Source organism: Callospermophilus lateralis, chromosome 4, assembly GCF_048772815.1.
Source record: "Callospermophilus lateralis isolate mCalLat2 chromosome 4, mCalLat2.hap1, whole genome shotgun sequence".
Lineage (NCBI taxonomy): Eukaryota > Metazoa > Chordata > Mammalia > Rodentia > Sciuridae > Callospermophilus > Callospermophilus lateralis.
The window spans coordinates 954,128-980,342 of NC_135308.1; the positions used below are offsets into that span (position 1 = coordinate 954,128).

Here is a 26,215-nt window from a genome sequence, read left to right on the forward strand (position 1 = left end):
GTCAGCATTGGTCATTCGTGAGATACCTGTGTGTCAGGGTCCCTGCCAGGGCCACTTCCATGCCCACAGCACTGTGAGACGGGGGCCCTCAGGTCAGGTGGCCACCAGGTTGCTTTGCTGAGCCAGGTTACACGAGGACCCAGAGAGCAATCAGGATGTCCTCCCACAGTGCCCCCTGTGAGTGTGCCAGGGAGCCACCGTGATCATTGGTGTAACCCATTCACATGTTCAGGTGGGCACTGGGGACAGCAGCGATTAGTGGCACACAGAGGCTCTCTGGAGGCCCAGACCTGGCCTCACCAGCCTCCCAGAGGTCCTTAAAGTGGGCAGGCCCTCAAAGTGGGCAGGTCTCTGGCCCTAGGCTCCATGCTGCTGACAGACCCTGGTGAATGGCTTGGAGGCCCAGCACAGCTGCCCACCTCCTGTACCATGGCTGTTGTGGCTGCAGCACATCGCAGCCCCTACCCAAGCACAACTCCACTGTTCTGTTCCCCAAGTTCCAGTTCTTCCCTACTCCATGGGACAGACTTGCTTCTGCTGGCCATAGCCACTGGACAGAGGCAAACACCCACTTGCCATCACTGCAAAGCCACAGGCTCACGATTCTGGAAAGAGTGACAGCACAGCTCTTCTCACCTCAGGAACAAGTAACGATTAGGAAGAGACTAAGAATCACACAGTACGCAGCACCTGGGTGAGTGCCTGGAGAGGATCAGTCGTGCTGCCACTGCTTCCTGCTGGCTTTGGGGTGTGAATATGAGCTGGGATTCCCAAACTAAAGAGAGGGGAATAGCCTTACACATTGGGGATTTGAAGTCAAAGAGTACGCAGTGGACGTGGATGAGTGCAGTGATCGGTATCATGCTAGTGAGAAGCAGAGCCCTGACCTGGAGTCACAGAGCACGCAGTGGGAGTGTCTGAGTGTAGTGATCAGACACTGTGCAGTGGGAAGCAGAGCCCTGACCTGGAGTCACAGAGCACGCAGTGGGAGTGGCTGAGTGCAGGGATCACACACTGTGCAGTGGGAAGCAGAGCCCTGACCTGGAGACACAGAGCACGCAGTGGGAGTGGCTGAGTGCAGTGATCAGACACTGTGCAGTGGGAAGCAGAGCCCTGACCTGGAGTGACAGAGCACGCAGTGGGAGTGGGTGAGTGCAGTGACCAGACACTGTGCAGTGGGAAGCAGAGCCCTGACCTGACGTCACAGAGCACGCAGTGGGAGTGGCTGAGTGCAGTGATCAGACACTGTGCAGTGGGAAGCAGAGCCCTGACCTGACGTCACAGAGCACGCAGTGGGAGTGGCTGAGTGCAGTGACCAGACACTGTGCAGTGGGAAGCAGAGCCCTGACCTGACGTCACAGAGCACGCAGTGGGAGTGGCTGAGTGCAGTGATAAGACACTGTGCAGTGGGAAGCAGAGCCCTGACCTGACGTCACAGAGCACGCAGTGGGAGTGGCTGAGTGCAGTGATCAGACACTGTGCAGTGGGAAGCAGAGCCCTGACCTGACGTCACAGAGCACGCAGTGGGAGTGGCTGAGTGCAGTGATAAGACACTGTGCAGTGGGAAGCAGAGCCCTGACCTGGAGTGACAGAGCACGCAGTGGGAGTGGCTGAGTGCAGTGACCAGACACTGTGCAGTGGGAAGCAGAGCCCTGACCTGACGTCACAGAGCACGCAGTGGGAGTGGCTGAGTGCAGTGATAAGACACTGTGCAGTGGGAAGCAGAGCCCTGACCTGACGTCACAGAGCACGCAGTGGGAGTGGCTGAGTGCGGTGATCACACACTGTGCAGTGGGAAGCAGAGCCCTGACCTGGAGTGACAGAGCACGCAGTGGGAGTGCTGAGTGCAGTGACCAGACACTGTGCAGTGGGAAGCAGAGCCCTGACCTGACGTCACAGAGCACGCAGTGGGAGTGGCTGAGTGCAGTGATAAGACACTGTGCAGTGGGAAGCAGAGCCCTGACCTGACGTCACAGAGCACGCAGTGGGAGTGGCTGAGTGCAGTGATCAGACACTGTGCAGTGGGAAGCAGAGCCCTGACCTGGAGTGACAGAGCACGCAGTGGGAGTGGCTGAGTGCAGGGATCACACACTGTGCAGTGGGATGCAGAGCCCTGACCTGGAGACACAGAGCACGCAGTGGGAGTGGCTGAGTGCAGTGATCAGACACTGTGCAGTGGGAAGCAGAGCCCTGACCTGGAGTCACAGAGCACGCAGTGGGAGTGGCTGAGTGCAGTGACCAGACACTGTGCAGTGGGAAGCAGAGCCCTGACCTGGAGTCACAGAGCACACAGTGGCAGTGGCTGAGTGCAGTGATAAGACACTGTGCAGTGGGAAGCAGAGCCCTGACCTGGAGTGACAGAGCACGCAGTGGGAGTGGGTGAGTGCAGTGACCAGACACTGTGCAGTGGGAAGCAGAGCCCTGACCTGACGTCACAGAGCACGCAGTGGGAGTGGCTGAGTGCAGGGATCACACACTGTGCAGTGGGATGCAGAGCCCTGACCTGGAGACACAGAGCACGCAGTGGGAGTGGCTGAGTGCAGTGATCAGACACTGTGCAGTGGGAAGCAGAGCCCTGTCCTGGAGTCACAGAGCACGCAGTGGGAGTGGCTGAGTGCAGTGATCAGACACTGTGCAGTGGGAAGCAGAGCCCTGACCTGGAGTCACAGAGCACGCAGTAGGAGTGCTGAGTGCAGTGACCAGACACTGTGCAGTGGGAAGCAGAGCCCTGACCTGGAGTCACAGAGCACGCAGTAGGAGTGCTGAGTGCAGTGACCAGACACTGTGCAGTGGGAAGCAGAGCCCTGACCTGGAGTCACAGAGAACGCAGTGGGAGTGGCTGAGTGCAGTGACCAGACACTGTGCAGTGGGAAGCAGAGCCCTGACCTGACGTCACAGAGCACGCAGTGGGAGTGGCTGAGTGCAGTGACCAGACACTGTGCAGTGGGAAGCAGAGCCCTGTCCTGGAGTGACAGAGCACGCAGTGGGAGTGGCTGAGTGCAGTGACCAGACACTGTGCAGTGGGAAGCAGAGCCCTGACCTGGAGTGACAGAGCACGCAGTGGGAGTGGCTGAGTGCAGTGACCAGACACTGTGCAGTGAGAAGCAGAGCCCTGACCTGGAGTCACAGAGCACGCAGTGGGAGTGGCTGAGTGCAGTGACCAGACACTGTGCGGTGGGAAGCAGAGCCCTGACCTGGAGTCACAGAGCACGCAGTGGGAGTGGCTGAGTGCAGTGACCAGACACTGTGCAGTGGGAAGCAGAGCCCTGACCTGGAGTGACAGAGCACGCAGTGGGAGTGGCTGAGTGCAGGGATCACACACTGTGCAGTGGGAAGCAGAGCCCTGTCCTGGAGTCATAGAGCACGCAGTGGGAGTGACTGAGTGCAGTGACTAGACACAGAGCAGTGGGAAGCAGAGCCCTGTCCTGGAGTCACAGAGCACGCAGTGGGAGTGGCTGAGTGCAGTGACCAGACACTGTGCAGTGGGAAGCAGAGCCCTGACCTGGAGTCACAGAGCACGCAGTAGGAGTGGCTGAGTGCAGTGATCAGACACTGTGCAGTGGGAAGCAGAGCGTTGACCTGGAGTGACAGAGCACGCAGTGGGAGTGGCTGAGTGCAGTGATCAGACACTGTGCAGTGGGAAGCAGAGCCCTGACCTGGAGTCACAGAGCACACAGTGGGAGTGGCTGAGTGCGGTGATCAGACACTGTGCAGTGGGAAGCAGAGCCCTGACCTGGAGTGACAGAGCACGCAGTGGGAGTGGCTGAGTGCAGTGACCAGACACTGTGCAGTGGGAAGCAGAGCCCTGACCTGGAGTCACAGAGCACGCAGTGGGAGTGACTGAGTGCAGTGACCAGACACAGAGCAGTGGGAAGCAGAGCCCTGTCCTGGAGTCATAGAGCACGCAGTGGGAGTGACTGAGTGCAGTGACCAGACACAGAGCAGTGGGAAGCAGAGCCCTGTCCTGGAGTCACAGAGCACGCAGTGGGAGTGGGTGAGTGCGGTGATCAGACACCGTGCAGTGGGAAGCAGAGCCCTGACCTGGAGTCACAGAGCACGCAGTGGGAGTGGCTGAGTGCAGTGATCACACACTGTCCAGTGGGAAGCCGAGCCCTGTCCTGGAGTCACAGAGCACGCAGTGGGAGTGGCTGAGTGCAGTGACCAGACACTGTGCAGTGGGAAGCCGAGCCCTGTCCTGGAGTCATAGAGCACGCAGTGGGAGTGGCTGAGTGCAGTGACCAGACACTGTGCAGTGGGAAGCCGAGCCCTGTCCTGGAGTCACAGAGCACGCAGTGGGAGTGGCTGAGTGCAGTGACCAGACACTGTGCAGTGGGAAGCCGAGCCCTGTCCTGGAGTCATAGAGCACGCAGTGGGAGTGACTGAGTGCAGTGACCAGACACAGAGCAGTGGGAAGCAGAGCCCTGTCCTGGAGTCACAGAGCACGCAGTGGGAGTGGCTGAGTGCAGTGATCACACACTGTGCAGTGGGAAGCAGAGCCCTGACCTGGAGTCACAGAGCACGCAGTGGGAGTGGCTGAGTGCAGTGATCAGACACTGTCCAGTGGGAAGCAGAGCCCTGACCTGGAGTCACAGAGCACGCAGTGGGAGTGGCTGAGTGCAGTGACCAGACACTGTGCAGTGGGAAGCAGAGCCCTGACCTGGAGTGACAGAGCACGCAGTGGGAGTGGCTGAGTGCAGTGATCAGACACTGTGCAGTGGGAAGCAGAGCCCTGACCTGGAGTCACAGAGCACGCAGTGGGAGTGGCTGAGTGCGGTGATCAGACACTGTGCAGTGGGAAGCAGAGCCCTGACCTGGAGTCACAGAGCACGCAGTGGGAGTGGCTGAGTGCGGTGATCAGACACTGTGCAGTGGGAAGCAGAGCCCTGACCTGGAGTCACAGAGCACGCAGTGGGAGTGGCTGAGTGCGGTGATCAGACACTGTGCAGTGGGAAGCAGAGCCCTGACCTGGAGTCACAGAGCACGCAGTGGGAGTGGCTGAGTGCGGTGATCAGACACTGTGCAGTGGGAAGCAGAGCCCTGACCTGGAGTCACAGAGCACGCAGTGGGAGTGGCTGAGTGCGGTGATCCGACACTGTGCAGTGGGAAGCAGAGCCCTGACCTGGAGTCACAGAGCACGCAGTGGGAGTGGCTGAGTGCGGTGATAAGACACTGTGCAGTGGGAAGCAGAGCCCTGACCTGGAGTCACAGAGCACGCAGTGGGAGTGGCTGAGTGCGGTGACCAGACACTGTGCAGTGGGAAGCAGAGCCCTGACCTGGCGTCACAGAGCACGCAGTGGGAGTGGCTGAGTGCAGTGACCAGACACTGTGCAGTGGGAAGCAGAGCCCTGACCTGGAGTCACAGAGCACGCAGTAGGAGTGGCTGAGTGCAGTGATCACACACTGTGCAGTGGGAAGCAGAGCCCTGTCCTGGAGTCACAGAGCACGCAGTGGGAGTGGCTGAGTGCAGTGACCAGACACTGTGCAGTGGGAAGCAGAGCCCTGACCTGGAGTCACAGAGCACGCAGTGGGAGTGGCTGAGTGCAGTGACCAGACACTGTGCAGTGGGAAGCAGAGCCCTGTCCTGGAGTCACAGAGCACGCAGTGGGAGTGGCTGAGTGCAGTGACCAGACACTGTGCAGTGGGAAGCAGAGCCCTGACCTGGAGTCACAGAGCACGCAGTGGGAGTGGCTGAGTGCAGTGATCAGACACTGTGCAGTGGGAAGCAGAGCGTTGACCTGGAGTGACAGAGCATGCAGTGGGAGTGGCTGAGTGCAGTGATCAGACACTGTGCAGTGGGAAGCAGAGCCCTGACCTGGAGTCACAGAGCACACAGTGGGAGTGGCTGAGTGCAGTGACCAGATACTGTGCAGTGGGAAGCAGAGCCCTGACCTGGAGTCACAGAGCACGCAGTGGGAGTGGCTGAGTGCAGTGATCAGACACTGTGCGGTGGGAAGCAGAGCCCTGACCCGGAGTGACAGAGCACGCAGTGGGAGTGGCTGAGTGCTGTGACCAGACACTGTGCAGTGGGAAGCAGAGCCCTGACCCGGAGTCATAGAGCACGCAGTGGGAGTGGCTGAGTGCAGTGACCAGACACTGTGCAGTGGGAAGCAGAGCCCTGACCCGGAGTCACAGAGCACGCAGTGGGAGTGGCTGAGTGCAGTGACCAGACACTGTGCAGTGGGAAGCAGAGCCCTGTCCTGGAGTCACAGAGCACGCAGTGGGAGTGACTGAGTGCAGTGACCAGACACTGTGCAGTGGGAAGCAGAGCCCTGACCCGGAGTGACAGAGCATGCAGTGGGAGTGGCTGAGTGCAGTGACCAGACACTGTGCAGTGGGAAGCAGAGCCCTGACCTGGAGTCACAGAGCACGCAGTGGGAGTGGCTGAGTGCAGTGACCAGACACTGTGCAGTGGGAAGCAGAGCCCTGTCCTGGAGTCACAGAGCACGCAGTGGGAGTGGCTGAGTGCAGTGACCAGACACTGTGCAGTGGGAAGCAGAGCCCTGACCTGGAGTCACAGAGCACGCAGTGGGAGTGGCTGAGTGCAGTGACCAGACACAGAGCAGTGGGAAGCAGAGCCCTGACCTGGAGTCACAGAGCACGCAGTGGGAGTGGCTGAGTGCAGTGACCAGACACTGTGCAGTGGGAAGCAGAGCCCTGACCTGGAGTCACAGAGCACGCAGTGGGAGTGGCTGAGTGCAGTGACCAGACACTGTGCAGTGGGAAGCAGAGCCCTGTCCTGGAGTCACAGAGCATGCAGTGGGAGTGGCTGAGTGCAGTGACCAGACACTGTGCAGTGGGAAGCAGAGCCCTGACCTGGAGTCACAGAGCACGCAGTGGGAGTGGCTGAGTGCAGTGACCAGACATAGAGCAGTGGGAAGCAGAGCCCTGACCTGGAGTCACAGAGCATGCAGTGGGATTTGCTGAGTGCAGTGATCTCACACTGTGCAGTGGGAAGCAGAGCCCTGACCTGGAGTCACAGAGTAGGATGGCTTCTCTTCTAGGAGTTTGCACTGTGAAAAGTGAGAAAGCCCCTCCATTGCAACTTTTCCAGAGCACCAAATGAATCAATAGTCTTATTTTCAAAATCTCCTGTACTTACACTCATGACTCTGGCACCTGTAAAGGAGAGACTTGGTACCTTTGCAAATTATTATCTGGGCTGAAGGAATGATCAGAATGGGGAGCAGCTTATCTTTGCCAATATCTGAGAGGCACAGTGTCTGAAGCAGGCTTGCACTGCCCCGGCAGTTCTGCTGGCATTTCCTCACACTGGCTTGCATGGGCCTCAGGAAAGGCAGCACAGCTGTCTCAGGGCGTTTCCAGCTGCCTGTCTGGTGTGGGGGGCTCTGCTCACCTGCACAGCATTGCCGTATGCTTACTGTCAGCATCTATTTAAATAGCTACGTGTACACCTGCTGAACCCACACACCTGGCTGGGACATCTGGTGGAGCTGCTGCAGTGAGCCATGGCCCTGCGGGCAGCATGTTGCAGTGGTCTGGGTAGCGGTAGTTTATTGGAGGACCTGGGTCCTTCCTGATGGACACTGGGTCCACAGAGCGGTGCTCTAAGGGGTGATGGAACCTGTAGGATCCTGGCAGGAAATGCCTGGGACATTGGAGTCATGCCCTCTAAGGGATGGTAGGACTCTCCGGTCCCCTTGCTGCTTCCTGACTCTAGATGTGAGCACTCACTCCGGCATGCACTCCGTGCCCGAGGTGATGTGATCAGGTAGATGCCCTTGGCTCTGAGCCTGCAGAGCCAGGAGCTAAGACCTTTTACGTTGGCTGCCTCGGGTGTTTCCTGTAGCAACAAGGGTTGACTAATACAGGCGTCAAGTAGAGTTTAATGGGATTAGAGGCTATCTCAGGTTTGGCTTGTAGGGAGCCCTCAGTGTGTGACTTGAGGTGCCTCAGGAAAAGTTCTGCCAGTTCTGGCCATATACCTGTGATTTCTTTTTCATGAATTAATTCTAGAGAGTTTGAAGGCTTTTTGACTTCCCCAGATAAACTCTAAGGGCACTCAGAAGTCTGGGCTGTAGTGCGCTGGGCCGCGTGATCTTCCGGGACTCCACCCCTGCCCCCAGTGGTGCGTGTGGACAGGCATGTCCACATCCTGAGCTGCGGGGTGGCCTGGAGTGGCTAGAGTCCAGAGACGTGGTCCTGAGGGGAGAGCCTTTTGGCTGTGAGTGGCCCACAGAGGCCAGGTGTCTGGGAGCCCTGCACCATGCCGAGGACACGTCCTGCCTCCCTGCTCTGGGTGGGTGCAGACCCGGCGTCTCTGAGCTCTCAAGAAAGAGAGGCGCTGGTCTGCACCCTGCTTCCTCAGGGAGCCCTCTGGTCAGTGGACGCTCTCAGGCCAGCACCTCAGGGCCCAGCCTGCTCCGCCTGTTCTCATCTCAGGAGCAATAGGGTCCACGGGAGCCACAGTTGTGTCATGTGCTCACCGTGCCTGGCAACTCAGTGGCCTGCTCTTGTGCAGCCACCCTGTAGCTCCGGAGGCCCCTCCAGTCCTATCCAGTGGAGTCTGGGCTCGGGGCTTGCTGGGTGTTCTCCGTCTTCCTGCAGTGCCTGAGCGCTGGGGCCCTGCCCCGTCCTGCACCTGTGTTCTTTCTAGAACAGCAGGATGTCTTTCCCAGCCCCAGTTTTGGTCATGGTAGGGAAGTCCCATGCCTTTGATCCCTCCCAGTGAGGAGAGAGGAGTCATCCACAGACGTGGGGTTTGCTTTCCTGGGATTTGGTTACTTGTGATCAACTGCAGTCTGAAAATATTAAATATGAGAAAATCCATAAATAAATCATAAGTTTTAAATCATGCAATATTTTGAAGAGCAAGATGAGGTCTTGTGGGTCCATTTGTCCCACCTGGGATGTAGATCCCCCCTTTAGCTGCGTAGTCTACCCACTTGCTGATCATGAGTGCCCAGCTCAGCTGCCAGTTACTGGCAGATCACAGCACTGTGGTCAAGTCACCCTGGGAGTACTCAATGTCCCACAGTGTAAGAGGAGGGCTGCTGACAAATAGCACATTGTTATAATCGTTCTGTGTTTTAAGATGCTAATGTATTGGTGAGTCTGACTTGTGACTTGGATATGTGTGTGTGTAGGAAAGGTGTAGCTTGTGTAACATTTGGTACCATGTTTGGTTTGGGGACTTTCCTGGGGGGTCTTAGAATGCATCCCCTGAGGATAAGTGGGAGTTCTGTGCTTTGAACTTTTGAGCTGAGTCATTGGTATGAGAAAAATCAGGAAGCATTTATGAAATTCCAACTGTGTATTGGCCCCTGCACACGCTGTAATAGAATGTTGAGCCAAAGGTCTTGTAGGTTGATGAGAAAAGGGCAGGTGATCAGTCATCAGAAACACAAATAACAATACATGCTGAAGAGGAAGTAGGGAGAAAGAACTCTCATGCACCATTGGGGGGAGAGTAAAGTAGTGCAACCCCTGTAGAAATTGGTGTGGAGGTTCCTCAAAAGACTAGGCATGGAGCCACCACACGACCCAGCACACCACTCCAGGGCATTCACCCCAGAGAACCCAAGGCATTTCCCACAGGGATACTGCACACCCATGTTTATAGCAGCACGATTCCCAATAGCCACACTATGGAACCAGCCTGGGTGTCCATCAACAGAGGAATGGACACAGAAAACATGGTGTATATACAAAGGGAGTTTTGCTGAGCTATAAAGAAAAATGAAATTGTTTTTGTAGGAAAATGGGTGAAACTAGAGAACATCATGTAAAGTGAAATAAGTCAAACTCAGAAGGTCAAGACACATGTTTCCTCTCATCTGTGGAAACTGGAGAGTGAAAGGAATTAATAAAAAGGGGTGATTCCATGAAAATAGAAGAGACCAGGGCCGGTAAACTGGAGAATGAAACTGATGAGATCAGGTGCAGTACAGACACGTCACAATGAAGCCCTCAACTCTGTGATCACATGCACCAATCAAAAGGAAAAAAATAAATTCAAAAAATTAAAAAGTAAAGAGAGAAGACAGTGGATACTCCTGCTGGTTGTGGCTGCAACCAGGATTGTGCAGTCCAGGCCGAGAGAACGAGGCCAGGGTCTGGGGGAGAAGGATGGGCACCGACAGAGGAGGGCCTGCTTTCCAGGAGGGACACAAGGGACGCGGCTGCCAGCCCCTGCTGGCTTCCCTCCAGCATGCTGCCCCTGGCATGTGCCTGTTCAGTGGCCATAGTGGCAGGCAGGACCTTCCCAGTGGTGAGGTGGCCTCTGTGGTCCTCATGTCCACTCACCAGGGCCGCTGAGGCCCATTCCCAGAGGCTGTGGAAATGGCAGCAGGTGCTCACCTGGCCGGTGCCGGTGCATGTGTCCAGGTGCAGGCTCTTGCTGCCCCCGGCCTTGGAGAGCCATGACCTGTGTTCTACTGCCTGTTTTATAAATCTGTTTTAAGGGGACAGTGACATCATGGATCTGTATCGTCCATGGCAGATTTCCTGCTGCCACGGAGTTGTGATGGGGGCATGAGAAGCTGCACAGTCTGACCCTCCTGAGAGATGGTCACCCGCATCTGCCCTCATGCCCCTTCCCTCTTCCCACCCAGCTCTGCAGGGCAAGCCTGTCACCTCACACCCTCTCACAGAAGGCCGTCTTCTCACCCTGGCCTGGGTTGAGGCTCAGTGCGTGGGCAGCTCCAGGTGGCCAACCACGGGTGCCCTTCTGGCTTCCGTGGCATCACGCCAGACGCCCCACAGCAGCGGTCTCATCTGGTGTTTGCTGGTCAGCACCTGGTCTGGGTAGTCCTGCGAGCTGGGTCTGCAGCCTGGCGTCTGGTGCTGGGGGTGGCAGCAGCTCCCAGCTGCGCTGCACCCCTGGGTGGTGAGCAGGCCTTTCTCTGGGCAGAAGCTGACGTCATTCATCCTCACAGTGAGGCAGGGCTCCCAAGCTCAGGAACTTGGGATAGGTGGTGATGAAGTTCACGATCTTCACTTCCAACTGGCTACCTTCTTCTACCCACGTTACTTACCAACTGGAAAGATCTTGGTTCAGAGGAGACACATTCTAACGAGACTCACTGTTGTAAACATCATGGCCCTGGATGTTTCCTCTGGTCTGTGGTAAGGCTATTGGTGCCTCACTCTGTGGTGCTGACTTCCCACCCTGAAGCCTGAGGGGTGCTTTGAGCGCCGGGTCCTCAGCTGAGTTAAAGGGACAGTCTTGGGCCCCAGACTTAGATGGGCATAGCAGGAGATGTCACCGTCTTCTGGTGGCAGCTCGTGAGAAGGCGGCTCCATCTTGAGAGGGTGCCCGATCTCGTTAGACAGAGCAGAGGAGGCTGGGCACCTGGGGGGTTTCCAGGATGCGGGGTATTGAACTCACGGCCCAGAGACCCTGTCGAGAGCCTGAAACAGTCTCTGGATGGAGATTTCTGAATTCTTTGAACTTTATACCCACGTGGGGCAGTGGGGACTTGGAAGTTTACATATAGAAGGAGTCTACATAAGATGTTTTTCCCCTTATTCTAAAAAAAAAAAAAAAGTGCCTTTTAGGCCATACACAGGTCTTGTAAGTTTTTACCAAGAAAACAGAGATCATATCTGGTACAAAAGCTTACAGACTCTAAATCCGTCATACATTTTTGTGCAAACCTAGCATTTACAAAAAAGAGGAAAATACCAACCCCAATAAACTTTGCGGACATCCTGCTGATCTGACAGAGGAGAAGCGTGATTATGGCAGGTCTTTTGGGTGGGGCGCCTGGTCTGCTTCTCTCATGCTGCGACCCTCAGAGCATGCAGCAGGCCTCGCTGACGGCAAGCTGGTCCTGTCACGCGGCACTCTTGCATGGTGAGCTGGCAGCTCTTGCCCTGGGGGCATGCCTGTGACATGTTGCTGTTCCACAAGGGCACGTAGGTGCTCAGACCTGCTCTTCCTCTAGCCCTTTGGATGTCTCCATTGTGGCTTGGTTCAGAGGTCAGGTGGAGAGCTCTGGCCAGAGCTGGGCCCTACAGAACCTTCGCCCAGACCGCGCCCAACACCGGGCTTCACCAAAAGTCCTGTAAGGAGTGGTACTTCCTCTCTGTGGACGAGGTCAGAGGAGATGTCTGCATCACATTTCTGCATTTTGAAGGTGAGTTATTCATGCCAGAACTCAGCAGCCCGGGTCTGGGGTGTGGCTGGTTTTATGTTGGAGTCTAATGGATCATAGTGTTTGCCCCCATGTAAGTACACTGGTAGAGGTGGATGGTATGTCCCACTCTGCTGCTTCTACCCAGCTGGGCACAGATGTGGGAGGGGTGGCTCAGGGGCAGGTAAACTGAGGCAACACCGGGGCTCAGGGCCAGTCACGGATTTCCTGCAGCAAAGCCAGGAGGACAAAACTTCACATCACCTTTCAAGATGGCTGAGTGAGTACAGGGAGGAGAGGGCTAATGCCATTTCCCCTGCAGTGAAATCATGTTGTGAGCTTTGTTCAGCAGTTGTCAACAATCAGGTTGCTTCATATTTTAACTGTCAACATTTAAAAACTACGCCAGGAAGTAAATGCCTATATTAAAATCTGATTACTAAAGATAATATTTATAAAGCAGGTGCATCCTTTACAAGTAAGACTAAATCATGAAATTATTCAGTACCTCTGTGGTGGGCCAACTTCTGTTGGTTGTCTTGCAAATGAAGTCTATGTATTTGTCGTAAACTATAAGGGAGTAAGCTGGTACTGCGGTTTCTGAGCTCCGGTGTGACCTGTGCGGAAGGGAGCAGGGAGGTGTGGGGAGTGACTCTCACTCTCCAGCAGCTGCAGGAAGCTGGGCTGCCCCTTGCTGTCCTCGCAGGCCCCCGGGGCCCCCGCCGATTGAGGGTGACCCTTCCTCCAGCAGCACGGGTTGGTTCATCAGCTGCACCAGGATCTCTGACTCTGCCTGGCGTGAGCTGCGGAGCACAGCTAATGCTTCTCAGAAACCTCCCCCACACACGGTCTCCCTGACTCCATGCTGAACTGGAGGTGAGGTCCTGGAGTGACCATGAAGTCATATACCAACCAAGGTGTTGGAGTGAAGGGGACTGCAACCAACGTCAGGGGACAGTAGGAGTTCATGGAGACTCCGCCAGCCCGCTGGGGGACATGATCCCCAGAATTTGCAGATCCTTACTTCAAAGGGTGAGGACCCAGGAGGTGGATCATCTGGACGCTGGGAGCCTCACGGGGCTGGGGGGGGGCACTGCGTGACGTCTCTGGATCTGTGTGACCAGGGGTCGGTCTCCAGAGAGTGGGTCTGTGGATTTAAGCCCTAAGAGTGACAAGGTCTGGCTAAGCTGGACCAGTACCACTGCCCTCTGCATCCTGCACCTTGTGGTCCTTCAAGAGCTTGGCACACAGAGTGAGGGGGGCCCCACAGCAGGGCAGGGCCACACCTGCACGTAGCAACCAGAAGGACACTAACGCAAAGATTTAAACCAGCCCTTCAGTCCCTTCACTAGATCAGAACAAACAGAAGACCAAGGCTGTCCTCCCTGACAGTGCTCCTAGGGCCCTGTGCAGACCAAGGCTGTCCTCCCTGACAGTGCTCCTAGGGCCCTGTGCAGACCAAGGCTGTCCTCCCTGACAGTGCTCCTAGGGCCCTGTGTAGACCAAGGCTGTCCTCCCTGACAGTGCTCCTAGGGCCCTGTGTAGACCAAGGCTGTCCTCCTGACAGTGCTCCTAGGGCCCTGTACAGACCAAGGCTGTCCTCCCTGACAGTGCTCCTAGGGCCCTGTGCAGACCAAGGCTGTCCTCCCTGACAGTGCTCCTAGGGCCCTGTGCAGACCAAGGCTGTCCTCCCTGACAGTGCTCCTAGGGCCCTGTGCAGACCAAGGCTGTCCTCCCTGACAGTGCTCCTTGGGCCCTGTGCAGACCAAGGCTGTCCTCCCTGACAGTGCTCCTAGGGCCCTGTGCAGACCAAGGCTGTCCTCCCTGACAGTGCTCCTAGGGCCCTGTGCAGACCAAGGCTGTCCTCCCTGACAGTGCTCCTAGGGCCCTGTGCAGACCAAGGCTGTCCTCCCTGACAGTGCTCCTAGGGCCCTGTGCAGACCAAGGCTGTCCTCCCTGACAGTGCTCCTAGGGCCCTGTGTAGACCAAGGCTGTCCTCCCTGACAGTGCTCCTAGGGCCCTGTGTAGACCAAGGCTGTCCTCCCTGACAGTGCTCCTAGGGCCCTGTGCAGACCAAGGCTGTCCTCCCTGACAGTGCTCCTAGGGCCCTGTGCAGACCAAGGCTGTCCTCCCTGACAGTGCTCCTAGGGCCCTGTGCAGACCAAGGCTGTCCTCCCTGACAGTGCTCCTAGGGCCCTGTGCAGACCAAGGCTGTCCTCCCTGACAGTGCTCCTAGGGCCCTGTGCAGACCAAGGCTGTCCTCCCTGACAGTGCTCCTAGGGCCCTGTGCAGACCAAGGCTGTCCTCCCTGACAGTGCTCCTTGGGCCCTGTGCAGACCAAGGCTGTCCTCCCTGACAGTGCTCCTAGGGCCCTGTGCTGACCAAGGCTGTCCTCCCTGACAGTGCTCCTAGGGCCCTGTGCTGACCAAGGCTGTCCTCCCTGACAGTGCTCCTAGGGCCCTGTGCTGACCAAGGCTGTCCTCCCTGACAGTGCTCCTAGGGCCCTGTGCAGACCAAGGCTGTCCTCCCTGACAGTGCTCCTAGGGCCCTGTGTAGACCAAGGCTGTCCTCCCTGACAGTGCTCCTAGGGCCCTGTGTAGACCAAGGCTGGCCTCCCTGACAGTGCTCCTAGGGCCCTGTGCAGACCAAGGCTGTCCTCCCTGACAGTGCTCCTAGGGCCCTGTGTAGACCAAGGCTGTCCTCCCTGACAGTGCTCCTAGGGCCCTGTGTAGACCAAGGCTGTCCTCCCTGACAGTGCTCCTAGGGCCCTGTGTAGACCAAGGATGTCCTCCCTGACAGTGCTCCTAGGGCCCTGTGTAGACCAAGGCTGTCCTCCCTGACAGTGCTCCTAGGGCCCTGTGCAGACCAAGGCTGTCCTCCCTGACAGTGCTCCTAGGGCCCTGTGTAGACCAAGGCTGTCCTCCCTGACAGTGCTCCTAGGGCCCTGTGCAGACCAAGGCTGTCCTCCCTGACAGTGCTCCTAGGGCCCTGTGCAGACCAAGGCTGTCCTCCCTGACAGTGCTCCTAGGGCCCTGTGCAGACCAAGGCTGTCCTCCCTGACAGTGCTCCTAGGGCCCTGTGCAGACCAAGGCTGTCCTCCCTGACAGTGCTCCTAGGGCCCTGTGCAGACCAAGGCTGTCCTCCCTGACAGTGCTCCTAGGGCCCTGTGCAGACCAAGGCTGTCCTCCCTGACAGTGCTCCTAGGGCCCTGTGCAGACCAAGGCTGTCCTCCCTGACAGTGCTCCTAGGGCCCTGTGCAGACCAAGGCTGTCCTCCCTGACAGTGCTCCTAGGGCCCTGTGCAGACCAAGGCTGTCCTCCCTGACAGTGCTCCTAGGGCCCTGTGTAGACCAAGGCTGTCCTCCCTGACAGTGCTCCTAGGGCCCTGTGCAGACCAAGGCTGTCCTCCAGCTCCGTGGTCCTCAGGGCCCTGTGTAGACCAAGGCTGTCCTCCCTGACAGTGCTCCTAGGGCCCTGTGTAGACCAAGGCTGTCCTCCCTGACAGTGCTCCTAGGGCCCTGTGCAGACCAAGGCTGTCCTCCCTGACAGTGCTCCTAGGGCCCTGTGCAGACCAAGGCTGTCCTCCCTGACAGTGCTCCTAGGGCCCTGTGTAGACCAAGGCTGTCCTCCCTGACAGTGCTCCTAGGGCCCTGTGCAGACCAAGGCTGTCCTCCAGCTCCGTGGTCCTCAGGGCCCTGTGTAGACCAAGGCTGTCCTCCCTGACAGTGCTCCTAGGGCCCTGTGCAGACCAAGGCTGTCCTCCCTGACAGTGCTCCTAGGGCCCTGTGCAGACCAAGGCTGTCCTCCCTGACAGTGCTCCTAGGGCCCTGTGCAGACCAAGGCTGTCCTCCCTGACAGTGCTCCTAGGGCCCTGTGCAGACCAAGGCTGTCCTCCCTGACAGTGCTCCTAGGGCCCTGTGTAGACCAAGGCTGTCCTCCCTGACAGTGCTCCTAGGGCCCTGTGCAGACCAAGGCTGTCCTCCAGCTCCGTGGTCCTCAGGGCCCTGTGTAGACCAAGGCTGTCCTCCCTGACAGTGCTCCTAGGGCCCTGTGTAGACCAAGGCTGTCCTCCCTGACAGTGCTCCTAGGGCCCTGTGTAGACCAAGGCTGTCCTCCCTGACAGTGCTCCTAGGGCCCTGTGCAGACCAAGGCTGTCCTCCAGCTCCGTGGTCCTCAGGGCCCTGTGTAGACCAAGGCTGTCCTCCCTGACAGTGCTCCTAGGGCCCTGTGTAGACCAAGGCTGTCCTCCTTGACAGTGCTCCTAGGGCCCTGTGTAGACCAAGGCTGTCCTCCCTGACAGTGCTCCTAGGGCCCTGTGTAGACCTGGCTGTCCTCCCTGACAGTGCTCCTAGGGCCCTGTGTAGACCAAGGCTGGCCATCTGTGTTCAGACGGGTTTGCACTGAGCTCAGTGTGTTTCTGGTCCTGGTTTCTTGAGCTGAGTCCTTTCTGTCTTGACGAGGTGTGGCTGCCTTTATCTAAAGCTTGGGAAGAGCCTAGTTCAGGATTTCCTGTTTTTTTAATGGAATTAAATATTGTAAAGCACTGGACAGAAAACTCTCTCTCTCTTTTTATTTTTATTTTTTTGGAAATGTTCAGAGAGGACAGTTGAACTGACTCTGTTCGTTTGCAGAGTCGAAGGTGCCCTCCCAGTGCACAGACCCCTGGTGGCCTCCCCAGTACCCCCGCTTGTCCTTCTGTGGTGTCCATCGTTGGCAGGTGGACAAGCTGTGCTGGGGTCAACTGACATGTCTGGAACAGTTGTGGAATTGCTTTCCATTATTGATCAGGAAACTCTGGGCAGGCAAGAATTCCCTGCCATCTTGACCTCAGGCCGTCAGAGGCCTGGACGTCTCTACTGATGTAACATAAGGAGGGAGGAGGCCAAGAAAATGTGCTAACGTGTTTAAGAGCTGAGGTTCCTGTGATTTTTATAGAGCGCATTTCCCTGGAGTATGGTGGGGACCCCTCCTCCCTACCCTTCCCTTGCCCAACCAGCTACGGGAGGCCTGGAGCCCTGGGGACCCAGGGCTCTTGCTCTGCTGGAGGGGGCACATCTGCTTTTTCTCTTGCCTGGCTGGCACTGGTGTGATGGCTTCCTGGGTGCTCCTCTGGCCTCCCCACCCCACGCCCCATTATGGCTCTGTCCTGGTGTTAGCACCTGCTTCACCACCGGGGTGGCTGACATAAACACACAGAACGTCGTGGACAGAGCCTGTGACCACACAGAGGGCAGGCTGTGTTGGCAGGTTTATGTCCTCTGAAGATTGGACTAGGGCACTGTGCAGCTTCTGGGGAGAGGCCCCTTCACAACCGCTGTGACCAGGCCAGCACCTTGGCTTGATGGATTTCTGCTCAGCACACAGAGACCTGTTCACAGATAACATCCACCTTGGCCATCACACATAGTCACGTAATGACCACCCACCCATCTAGGCCTGCTGGTCTAGGTGCCTGGGGCAGAGGGTATAGAGAATCTCTGATCAGGGTCCTGTCGGGTGTCTGAACGGCTCAGCCATGGAGCTGCTGCTCGGGAATGCTCTCCCTGCAGATGTCGGGTGAAAGCCCTTCTAGATTCCAGGTGACTCTGTCAAGAAACTCAATTTGTCTGCTTCCAGGAGGATCCGTGCACTCCTCCCTGAGAGGCAGCTGGCCTGTCGGGGTGGTACAGGGAGCAGCATCGCCCACTGCACAGGCTGAGGGTCTAGTCTGGTGCCTTCTTTAGACACATGTAAAGGGTCTGGTTTAGACCCAGGAGGAGGCTCCTGACAGCAACTGATCTCACTCCAAAGTGAGAATTGTCTCCATGTGTGAACAGGAGTATGCATGTGTGTGAGTGCACGAGGATGTGTATGATGTGTGTGCGTGTGAATGTGAGCGTGCAATGTAAATGGAAGCGTGAGTATGAATGAGCATATGAATGTGTGTAGGTGGGCTTGTAAATGTAAATGTGTGTACATGTGTGATTGTGAGTGTGTAAAGTGACTGCATGTATGAATGTAAGTGTGCATATGAATGAGCATGTGAATGTGTGTGAGCACATTTGTGAATGTAAATGTATGAATATTGAGGGTGCACTGTGTGAATTGCATGTGAATGTGAGCATGCACAAGTGATTGTGCATATGTGAATGTAAGTGCATGTGAATGGGTATATGTGGGCGTGCTTGTGTTGTAAATGTGTGAATGTGAGTATGCATGTCTGTGCATGTCGGCACGTGTATCAATGAGCCTATGAATGTGTGCATGTGTGCATATGTCTGTATGTAAGCATGTGCACATGTGAGCCTGTATGTGCCTGCAGGTAAGCTTTCTGTGTTAATATGACCACGTAATGCGTGAATGGAAGCATGTGTGTGCACATGTCACTATGGGACGGCACTGGAAAGTCTCATCCATAGTGTTGGGGGCCTGGTGGTGACTGTCCACCTTGTGTGGACTAAAGGCCACGCGGTCCCCATTCTTTCGGCAGCACTTCTCCTGCATCAGCCAGCTCTGTGTGGTTGGTGCACACAGCACCGGCCTCGTCACGTGTCGCTCTGCCGTGAGATGTGGCGCTACCATTCAATGTTGCCTTCTTGCTATTTTCAGACAGTTCCTGGTCTTTCTGTCCACAGCTGCTCAAACTCTGACTTTTGTGAGGAGCTGCTTTCCAACCCCGTGAAAGCTCTGGATGCCTGAGTTTTATGAGAAACAAGTATGGCCACGGGCTGTTGTCCGTCTCCCCTCCTCCTCCCTCCACCATGGTGTCCCTGGGCCACCTCTCTGTATGCCTCTGCCAAGGCGCCGTGGGCATAGCAAGGAGAGTGTCTTCAAACCTCTTCTGCAGGTGCCTCTGGACTGGTCCCACTCTCCCTGTGGGAGACTCTGGACCCCCGCAGCTCTGAAGCCTGGTTCTGCCTCTTTCTGCAGCATGTGGTGCCTCAGGGAACCCCCCTCCTCTGAGACCCCCGCTGCCTCACGCAGTGCTTGAGACTACAGAGAGGAAGCCAGCCGGCCCTCCTGAAGCCTGACGGGAGGGAGGACACACGGACACCACTGGCCACCCAGGAGGGAGTCCGCACAGGAGCACCACTTGAGCCCAGGGTTCAAGGCCAGCCTGAACAAAAGTGAGGGATTCGCCGACCCCCGTCAGGTGGCACAGAGGTCACCCGTGGCCTTCAGAGGGGAGTGGTGACTGCACACCTGAGGGGGAGGGGTCCTCTGCCCCCACTGTCAGGAGCCCAGACTCGACCCTGTGTCCAGGCCCCAGGCTCTGATCCTGTTTTGAGGGAAGGAGGGGAACAGTCCTGGAATGGCTCTAGGGCAGTGGGAAGGGTCTGTATTAGCCCAGTGCCGTCGAGACACTTCATGATGCGCTGGTTCTTCTGTGTTGTACCTGGGCCCATCTCTCTGTCTGGTGCGTCTCAGTCCACGTGGGCTCTCCTGGGATGGTCACAGGTTGCAGCCTGAGCCACTTGGAGCTGCAGCCCTATAATCCCGTCCCCCATTTGGGCGTCTGACGCCCGCTCTGCTGCCAGCCCTCTCTCTTGCCCAGATGCAGGGCAGGTGGTCCCTGTGCCCGTGTGGTCCAGATACACAGGCCGGGGCCTCGCAGCTGCTCAGTCTGCTCTGTGACTGCGCCTCCCAGGCCCTGTGAGACGGCAGCAGAGCTGCATCCTTGCTGCAGGCACTTTACCAGGCAGAGGTGTCCTAGAAGGCGGGAGTGCAGTGACAGTTACTGACAAGAGGTCTTTTTAAATAGCTGATCAGTCAGGCAAAGGCAGTAGCAGGTGTGTGGAATGCTAGCCCTGGGGCGGATCTGTCCTATTTCACACTGTGAGAAGGAAAAGCCTGCGGGTGGGGGTGGGGGCTTTGTTGGGTGCTCTGGCAGGTTGGGTGCGGGCAGCTCCAAGCCCCGAGTTCTAAGGGTCAGCCCTCAGGTGACAGCTTGGGACTCATGCCCTGGCCTCAGGGAAAAGCCATATGTGCAAAGGAGCCACTGGGGAAAGGGTCGTGTGGGGTCCCACAGAGCAGGGAGCCCCCAAAGGGCAGCGCACTGTCCCTTCACGGTCAAGGCATCCAGGAATAAAGGCCCAGGAAATGCCTTGGTGACAGTTGTGTCTTTGCAGGAGGCACAAGACAGGCCAGCCAGGCTATCTTGGGTCAGTCGGGCCACATCAGGTCACCTGGGGCTGCATGGGGTTAATGAGGGCCTCGGGGTAATAGGGCTGCGTGAGGTCAGTAGGGCTGCCCTGGGTCAGTCAGGGCTGTGTGAGGTCAGTAGGGGCTGCCCTGGGTCAGTCAGGGCTGTGTGAGGTCAGTAGGGCTGCCCTGGGTCAGTCAGGGCTGTGTGAGGTCAGTAGGGCTGCCCTGGGTCAGTCAGGGCTGCATGGGGTGGCCCTATGTACCTGGATCTCACCTCACCTGAGTCAGGTGCAGGACAGCAAGGAAGCTGTCCCTAGTACAGTGTGAATTTGCTGGGTCAGAGCTAGCCCTGGCAAGAGTCTGCTTGGTGCCCTGTGTCTCCGGGTCTGGCTTCTTCCTGTGGGAGCGCTGGCCTTGCCCTCTCCCCCGTCCAGTCCTGAGTGGGGCTCACCTGACCCCTCCCAGGCTGCGCTTGGGCTCTGCTCCGTGCCCTGGGACTTCAGCTGTGCGACGTGACAGTTGTGACTGACAGCTAATGTTCTGTTTGGCTTTGCAGATCTGATGCCCGTTTGCTGGACGTGCCCACAGGGCGGTCACCACGGCGGGCGGTAAGTGCGCTCTGACCTGCCCCTTCTGACCTCTTGACCACTGGCCAAGCTAGGAATTTTCCCAGTGATTTTCTTTTCTGTTTCTTTGCAGGTCATCGTTGACTAAGATGATTTTTTTAATGTGTCACTGCATGAGTCTCCAACTCCATCTCTGGAAATTGAGTAAAGTCATAGAAGAAAAGTTGATTACTGTTTAGATACTTGTTTTGTCATTTTGAATGGGAAATATTGAAAACTAAAATTAAACGTACATAAATGCTATATCAGACTCTTTTTTATTCAAGTAAAGTACATCATTCAGTGTTATAGTCATCACTATTTACTCTATGGGTTTAGGTAAAATATTTGGGAAAATAACCCCTAATGTAATGACATGCTTTTGTGTGATATTAAACAGATTCCCAACAAATACATCCTGGCATCTGTTTTTATAGGCATGCTCATTCTACAAATTGTTAAAACCACTCTGCATTATGTGCTTAAACATTATCAAATGAGGATCATATTTAAAAAGTTAGAAGTCACCCCACTATTTTTTAACATTGATAATTACCAAGTATCTGTGTTCAGAATTTAGTTAAGGTTTTTAAATATTTTAAAAGGAAATAATTTTGCAGGAAAGATATGAACAAGGGATGGGAAACGGGAAGATGTCCCATCAGAAATTCAGCGTGTTTATGAATTAGACACGGTTGGTCTGTTTGCCGTGGGTGTGCAGGGGTGATGTGTCAGGCAGCAGCTGGGTTCAGGGGCTGAGGACATTGGGAGGCCACAGAGCCATCCAGGAGTGGGGTGTGCAGAAAGGAAGGGCAGGGCAATGGCGGGTCAGGTCCAGGGTCTGCAGAGTGGGCGTCTGGAGTCCTGAAAGCTTCGTGGAAGGAACCCACATCCTGAGGAGTTTCTAGTCTTCAACTCTTCTGATGTGCTTTGCCTTTTTAGAAGGAACAATGGTAGCATTTTGTCAATGAACCTAAATTAAAGGCACGAGAAACAGCCCACAGAGCCATATGCAGATTCTCCCTCCCTTCTGGAGGGAAGAGTCAAAACACAGCTCCACCTGAGGGCAGCTGTAGAGAAGGCCAGGCCAGGCACGGCCCCTGCAGACCCACACCACCCTCCCAGGAAAACCGTACGTTGTCTCTGAAGTTCCATAAGAATGACTCTGCTGGAAAAGGCTGCTTCTCCTTCTGCCGGACCTCAGGGCCTCCAGGCACCAGGGACCCAGGGCAGCTGGCAGCGGACCTGTGGTGCTGGGCAGTTCCACCCTCCACGTCCCCCGTGGCCCACTGCAGGCTGCACCTCACTGGATGGAGAGCATGTGAGGTGTTGTTTGTGGAGGGACCCAGGTGTGCGAGGAAGGCGCCCTGTCCTGAAGCCTCGCAGCACAGTGCTGCAGCCCGCATCAGCTGAGGGAGGCCCGGGGCTGCCCCACACAGGAAACTCGGCAAGCACTGCACAGGCCTGCTTGGGGCTGGGAGAGATTCTGCCCTCCTAGGGAGGAAAGCTGAAGTGGAATTCTCTCTGAGGCCATATCCAGTGCAAAGAAATCCGTGATCCCCTTCAAAGGGAAAATTAAAGCAGAAGAAGGAAATGTTTAATTAGTATGTTTCAAAAAATTATTATGATTCTTAGATTTCTCTAGTATGTGAGCAAAATCATGTTTGAAGGGTTTCTTATAATCATAAATAAATTCACTGACGGCCACAATTATCCACCTCCGGCTGCTTTCTCATTGGCACTGGCAGCTCTAGCACACCAGTTGTATGTGTTGTAAGGTGGGGTTTGTGTTATGGATCCTGGATCCCAGGGTCTCGGACTCCATGCCCTGGTGCACAGTGACCTGCCGTGGAGACGGTCATGGAGGTCACGTTGGTGTTGAGTCTCTTGGATCCAGGTCTCAGGCCCCATGCCCTGGTGTATTGTGACCTGCTGTGGTGACGGTCATGGAGGTCACGTTGGTGTTGAGTCTCTTGGATCCAGGTCTCAGGCCCCGTGCCCTGGTGTATTGTGACCTGCTGTGGTGACGGTCATGGAGGTCACGTTGGTGTTGAGTCTCTTGGATCCAGGTCTCAGGCCCCGTGCCCTGGTGTATTGTGACCTGCTGTGGAGACGGTCATGGAGGTCACGTTGGTGTTGAGTCTCTTGGATCCAGGTCTCAGGCCCCGTGCCCTGGTGTATTGTGACCTGCTGTGGAGACGGTCATGGAGGTCACGTTGGTGTTGAGTCTCTTGGATCCAGGTCTCAGGCCCTGTGCCCTGGTGTATTGTGACCTGCTGTGGAGACGGTCATGGAGGTCACGTTGGTGTTGAGTCTCTTGGATCCAGGTCTCAGGCCCCGTGCCCTGGTGTATTGTGACCTGCTGTGGAGACGGTCATGGAGGTCACGTTTGTGTTGAGTCTCTTGGATCCAGGTCTCAGGCCCCGTGCCCTGGTGTATTGTGACCTGCTGTGGTGACGGTCATGGAGGTCACGTTGGTGTTGAGTCTCTTGGATCCAGGTCTCAGGCCCCATGCCCTGGTGTATTGTGACCTGCCGTGGAGACAGTCATGGAGATCGAGATTTGTGTTCTCTCTTGGGTCCAGTTCTAAGCCCCTTTCCCTAGAAGATGGTCACCCACTATGGTACAAGTCCACACAGGGTGAGATTTTCGTGTCTGGAAATTCCCACATTTGTTAATTTGTCAATTTTGCACCCGCCAGCCTCTAAGTCTGCCCCCTGTGTCTTTCCTGGTCATTACCTGAGGGCTGGCTGGCCAGCCCGATGTCCCTCACCTGTGTCTGTAGATGAGCGAGGAGGAAAGTGGGTTTCCTGCACTTGGAGTGTTGGGGCAGGCAAGGCAACATCCCCACACTCTGTCTGCTTCTGTCTCACAGAGGCGCTGCCCCCTGCAGGTCATGAGGTCAGCAGGTGTCTGCATGAGTATCTCCCTGAAGGCTGTAGGTGCCCATCCTGGGAAAAGGGCATCCGTGCACCAAGAGCAGATGGACCTCGAAGGGTTCAGAGAGGGCGCCCTGGTTCTGCATGCCGTGTGGACTCTGGCTTTCTTGGGCGCTCCCTCCAGGTCTGTGGTGGACTAAAGGGCAGACGGACCTGCAGGGCCCAGGCACCCGCAGGGACATTCAGGGGACCTGCCTCCCGAGAAGTGCTTGTCTTTTCCTGGGCTCCCAACTCACTGCTGAGAGTGGAGCTTGCCTCACTCACGCGTGTTTCTCAAGCATCCTGGGCCCTGGAACATCGCCCTGAGAACTGGCGACAGGTGGCCTGGGCTTCAGATGAGGACAGCGTGGTCAGGAGGCTGTGAGTCACAAGTGGCACTAAGGCCTTCCTCTGCTGCTGCCTGTCTGAGGGCTGTGGCCCTGTGCGTGGACATGCACGGTGATCTTGGGTGACAAGCACCTGGTGGTAGGAGGTGGAGCCACTGAGGCCCAGTGCAGTTCTGCAGCCTTCACCAGCAGAGGGCCAGGGGCTGGGCTGATGGACAGACGCAGACCTTTCTTTCTCTCTGGCTATCTCTGACTCTGTCCTCTCTCTCTGACCCTCTGTCTGTCATTCTCACTCCCAGGTGCCAACAGACACCAGGTGTGGCTGGTCACACCATGGGCTGAGGTCTCTGCTGGTCGGCTCAGCTGCCCATAACAGAATTGACAAGTGGCCATGGCCCTGAGGTCTGAAAACCCTCCCCAAGTCTGGCTTCTTAGTAGTCACAGTGGGCATCTTGATTGTTTATGGGAGGAGGAGACCAGGAGAAGAACCTCAGGGTGTAGCCAGCCTCACCCTATGCTGGCCTCAGAACCAGCTCAGGGTCATACCCGGGGTCACTGCCAGCTGCACATGGGTCCTGCTCCTCACTCAGGGATGGAGACTCCTCAGTGAGTCCTGCTGTGTGCAGGCCACAGAGCTTGTTGACCCCAGAGGACCACTGATCCAGGGCAGAGGACACGGCCCCTCCTGGGCCACCCAGGTGCCTGAGTTGAGATGGAGGGTGACTCTGAATCCATGGTGGTCATGGGGATGGGGTCATCATCAACCTGAAAGGAAGGACAGTGTGCTGAGGGGACACGAGAGTGAACAGCTCACTCCTCAGCAGACTTGGTCGCCTGCCTCTGGGGCTAGCACCCATCAATTCTGGCTGATTTGCTGCCTGTTGGGGCCTTTCTTTTCTCTCACCCAGAGCCCAGCAGAGGCCTGGTGGTGTGAACAAAAGAGGCCAAGGCGGCCACAGCCTGAGGCGGGACATCTGGAACGTCCCGGGAGTGCGGCACACCGTTGAACACGGTTCTCCACAGAGCAGGAGAGCTTTAACTGGCTGCCGGTGCCAGGAGGGACCCAGGCGCTCAGCAAGGAGATGCATGTCCTACAAGTTCAGCCCTGGCCCTGTCAGCCGCTTGGGGCCCTTGGAGTGTCCTGGCATGGGTGTCCTCCTGTCCCACTGGGCCTCTGATTCTCCAGCGATGCTGTGCTTTGGACCCCAGGTGAGCTCATCCAGGCACCCTGTGCTGGAGTTTCTGGTGCAGATCCCGGTGGGGCAGGCTGTGTGCATTGCCACAGGGTCCAAGGGTCTGCTTGAGGCGGCAGTTTCCCAGTCTGGAGGCCAGGATGACCAGTGGAGCCCGGACAGTCTGACCCTTGACGTGGGTGTGCAGGCAGTGGCTGCGCACACCTGTTGGGCATTGCACAGCGTCCTGGAGTGCCCTGGCCACTGTGCCATGGCCACACCTCCCTTGCTCAGCAAGGGCTCTGGTTGTGGGAGAGTGGGGATGTGCCAGGCTCGGGTCTGAAGAGGCCGCAGAAGCCCTGCTGGCTCTCTGGCCCGGCCTGTTTGACCTCGGCTTCCATGTCACCTCAAGTCTGGCTGTCAGGGTACTGAGAGTCTCCACTTTTTGCTACATTGTTTTGCCGTGGACTTGAAAACCAGAAAGAAGTGACGATTACGACGTGAAAACAGTGATCAGCCGTGGCAGACCAGTGAGGGGGACTGTGGGAAGTGGGGAAGGACCTCAGTCTACCTCAGTGTTTTTCCACACCACGAGCCTCAGATGCAGCCCATTCTGTGACGCTCCTGTGAGGTATCTGGGAGGGGAGAGCCCATCAGGACCACGCTGCCGGGTGGCGGCCTGGACGGCGCTCTGGTGTGCTGTGGGGCCCTGCCTGTCTTGCTGTTCTGGGGAAGAGCTTGGTAGCGGGTCTCTGCAGGCCAGAAAGTGCCTCTCGTCTGATGGTTCCTGGTAGCCGAGAGGCCCTGAGAGCTAGCTGTGGGTGTGTCTGTCCCCTCGATGGAGCCGTGACCTGCTTGCCAAGCAGAGGTGCGGGGAGGTCTCAGGCCTGCCTGCTGGGAGGGCACACAGCGGGCAGCACGAGGCAGGGGACCAGCCCGAGTCTGCCATTTGGAA

The 26,215-nt window shown here is 56.7% G+C and overlaps 1 protein-coding gene across 1 annotated transcript in view; it reads left to right on the forward strand.

Moving 5' to 3' along the window:
- Dlgap2 (DLG associated protein 2) overlaps positions 1–26,215 on the forward strand; it is a gene marked incomplete at its 5' end in the record, with an annotated part of 498,702 nt that overhangs the window by 84,926 nt on the left and 387,561 nt on the right. The gene's annotated exons all lie outside the window — the stretch shown is intronic.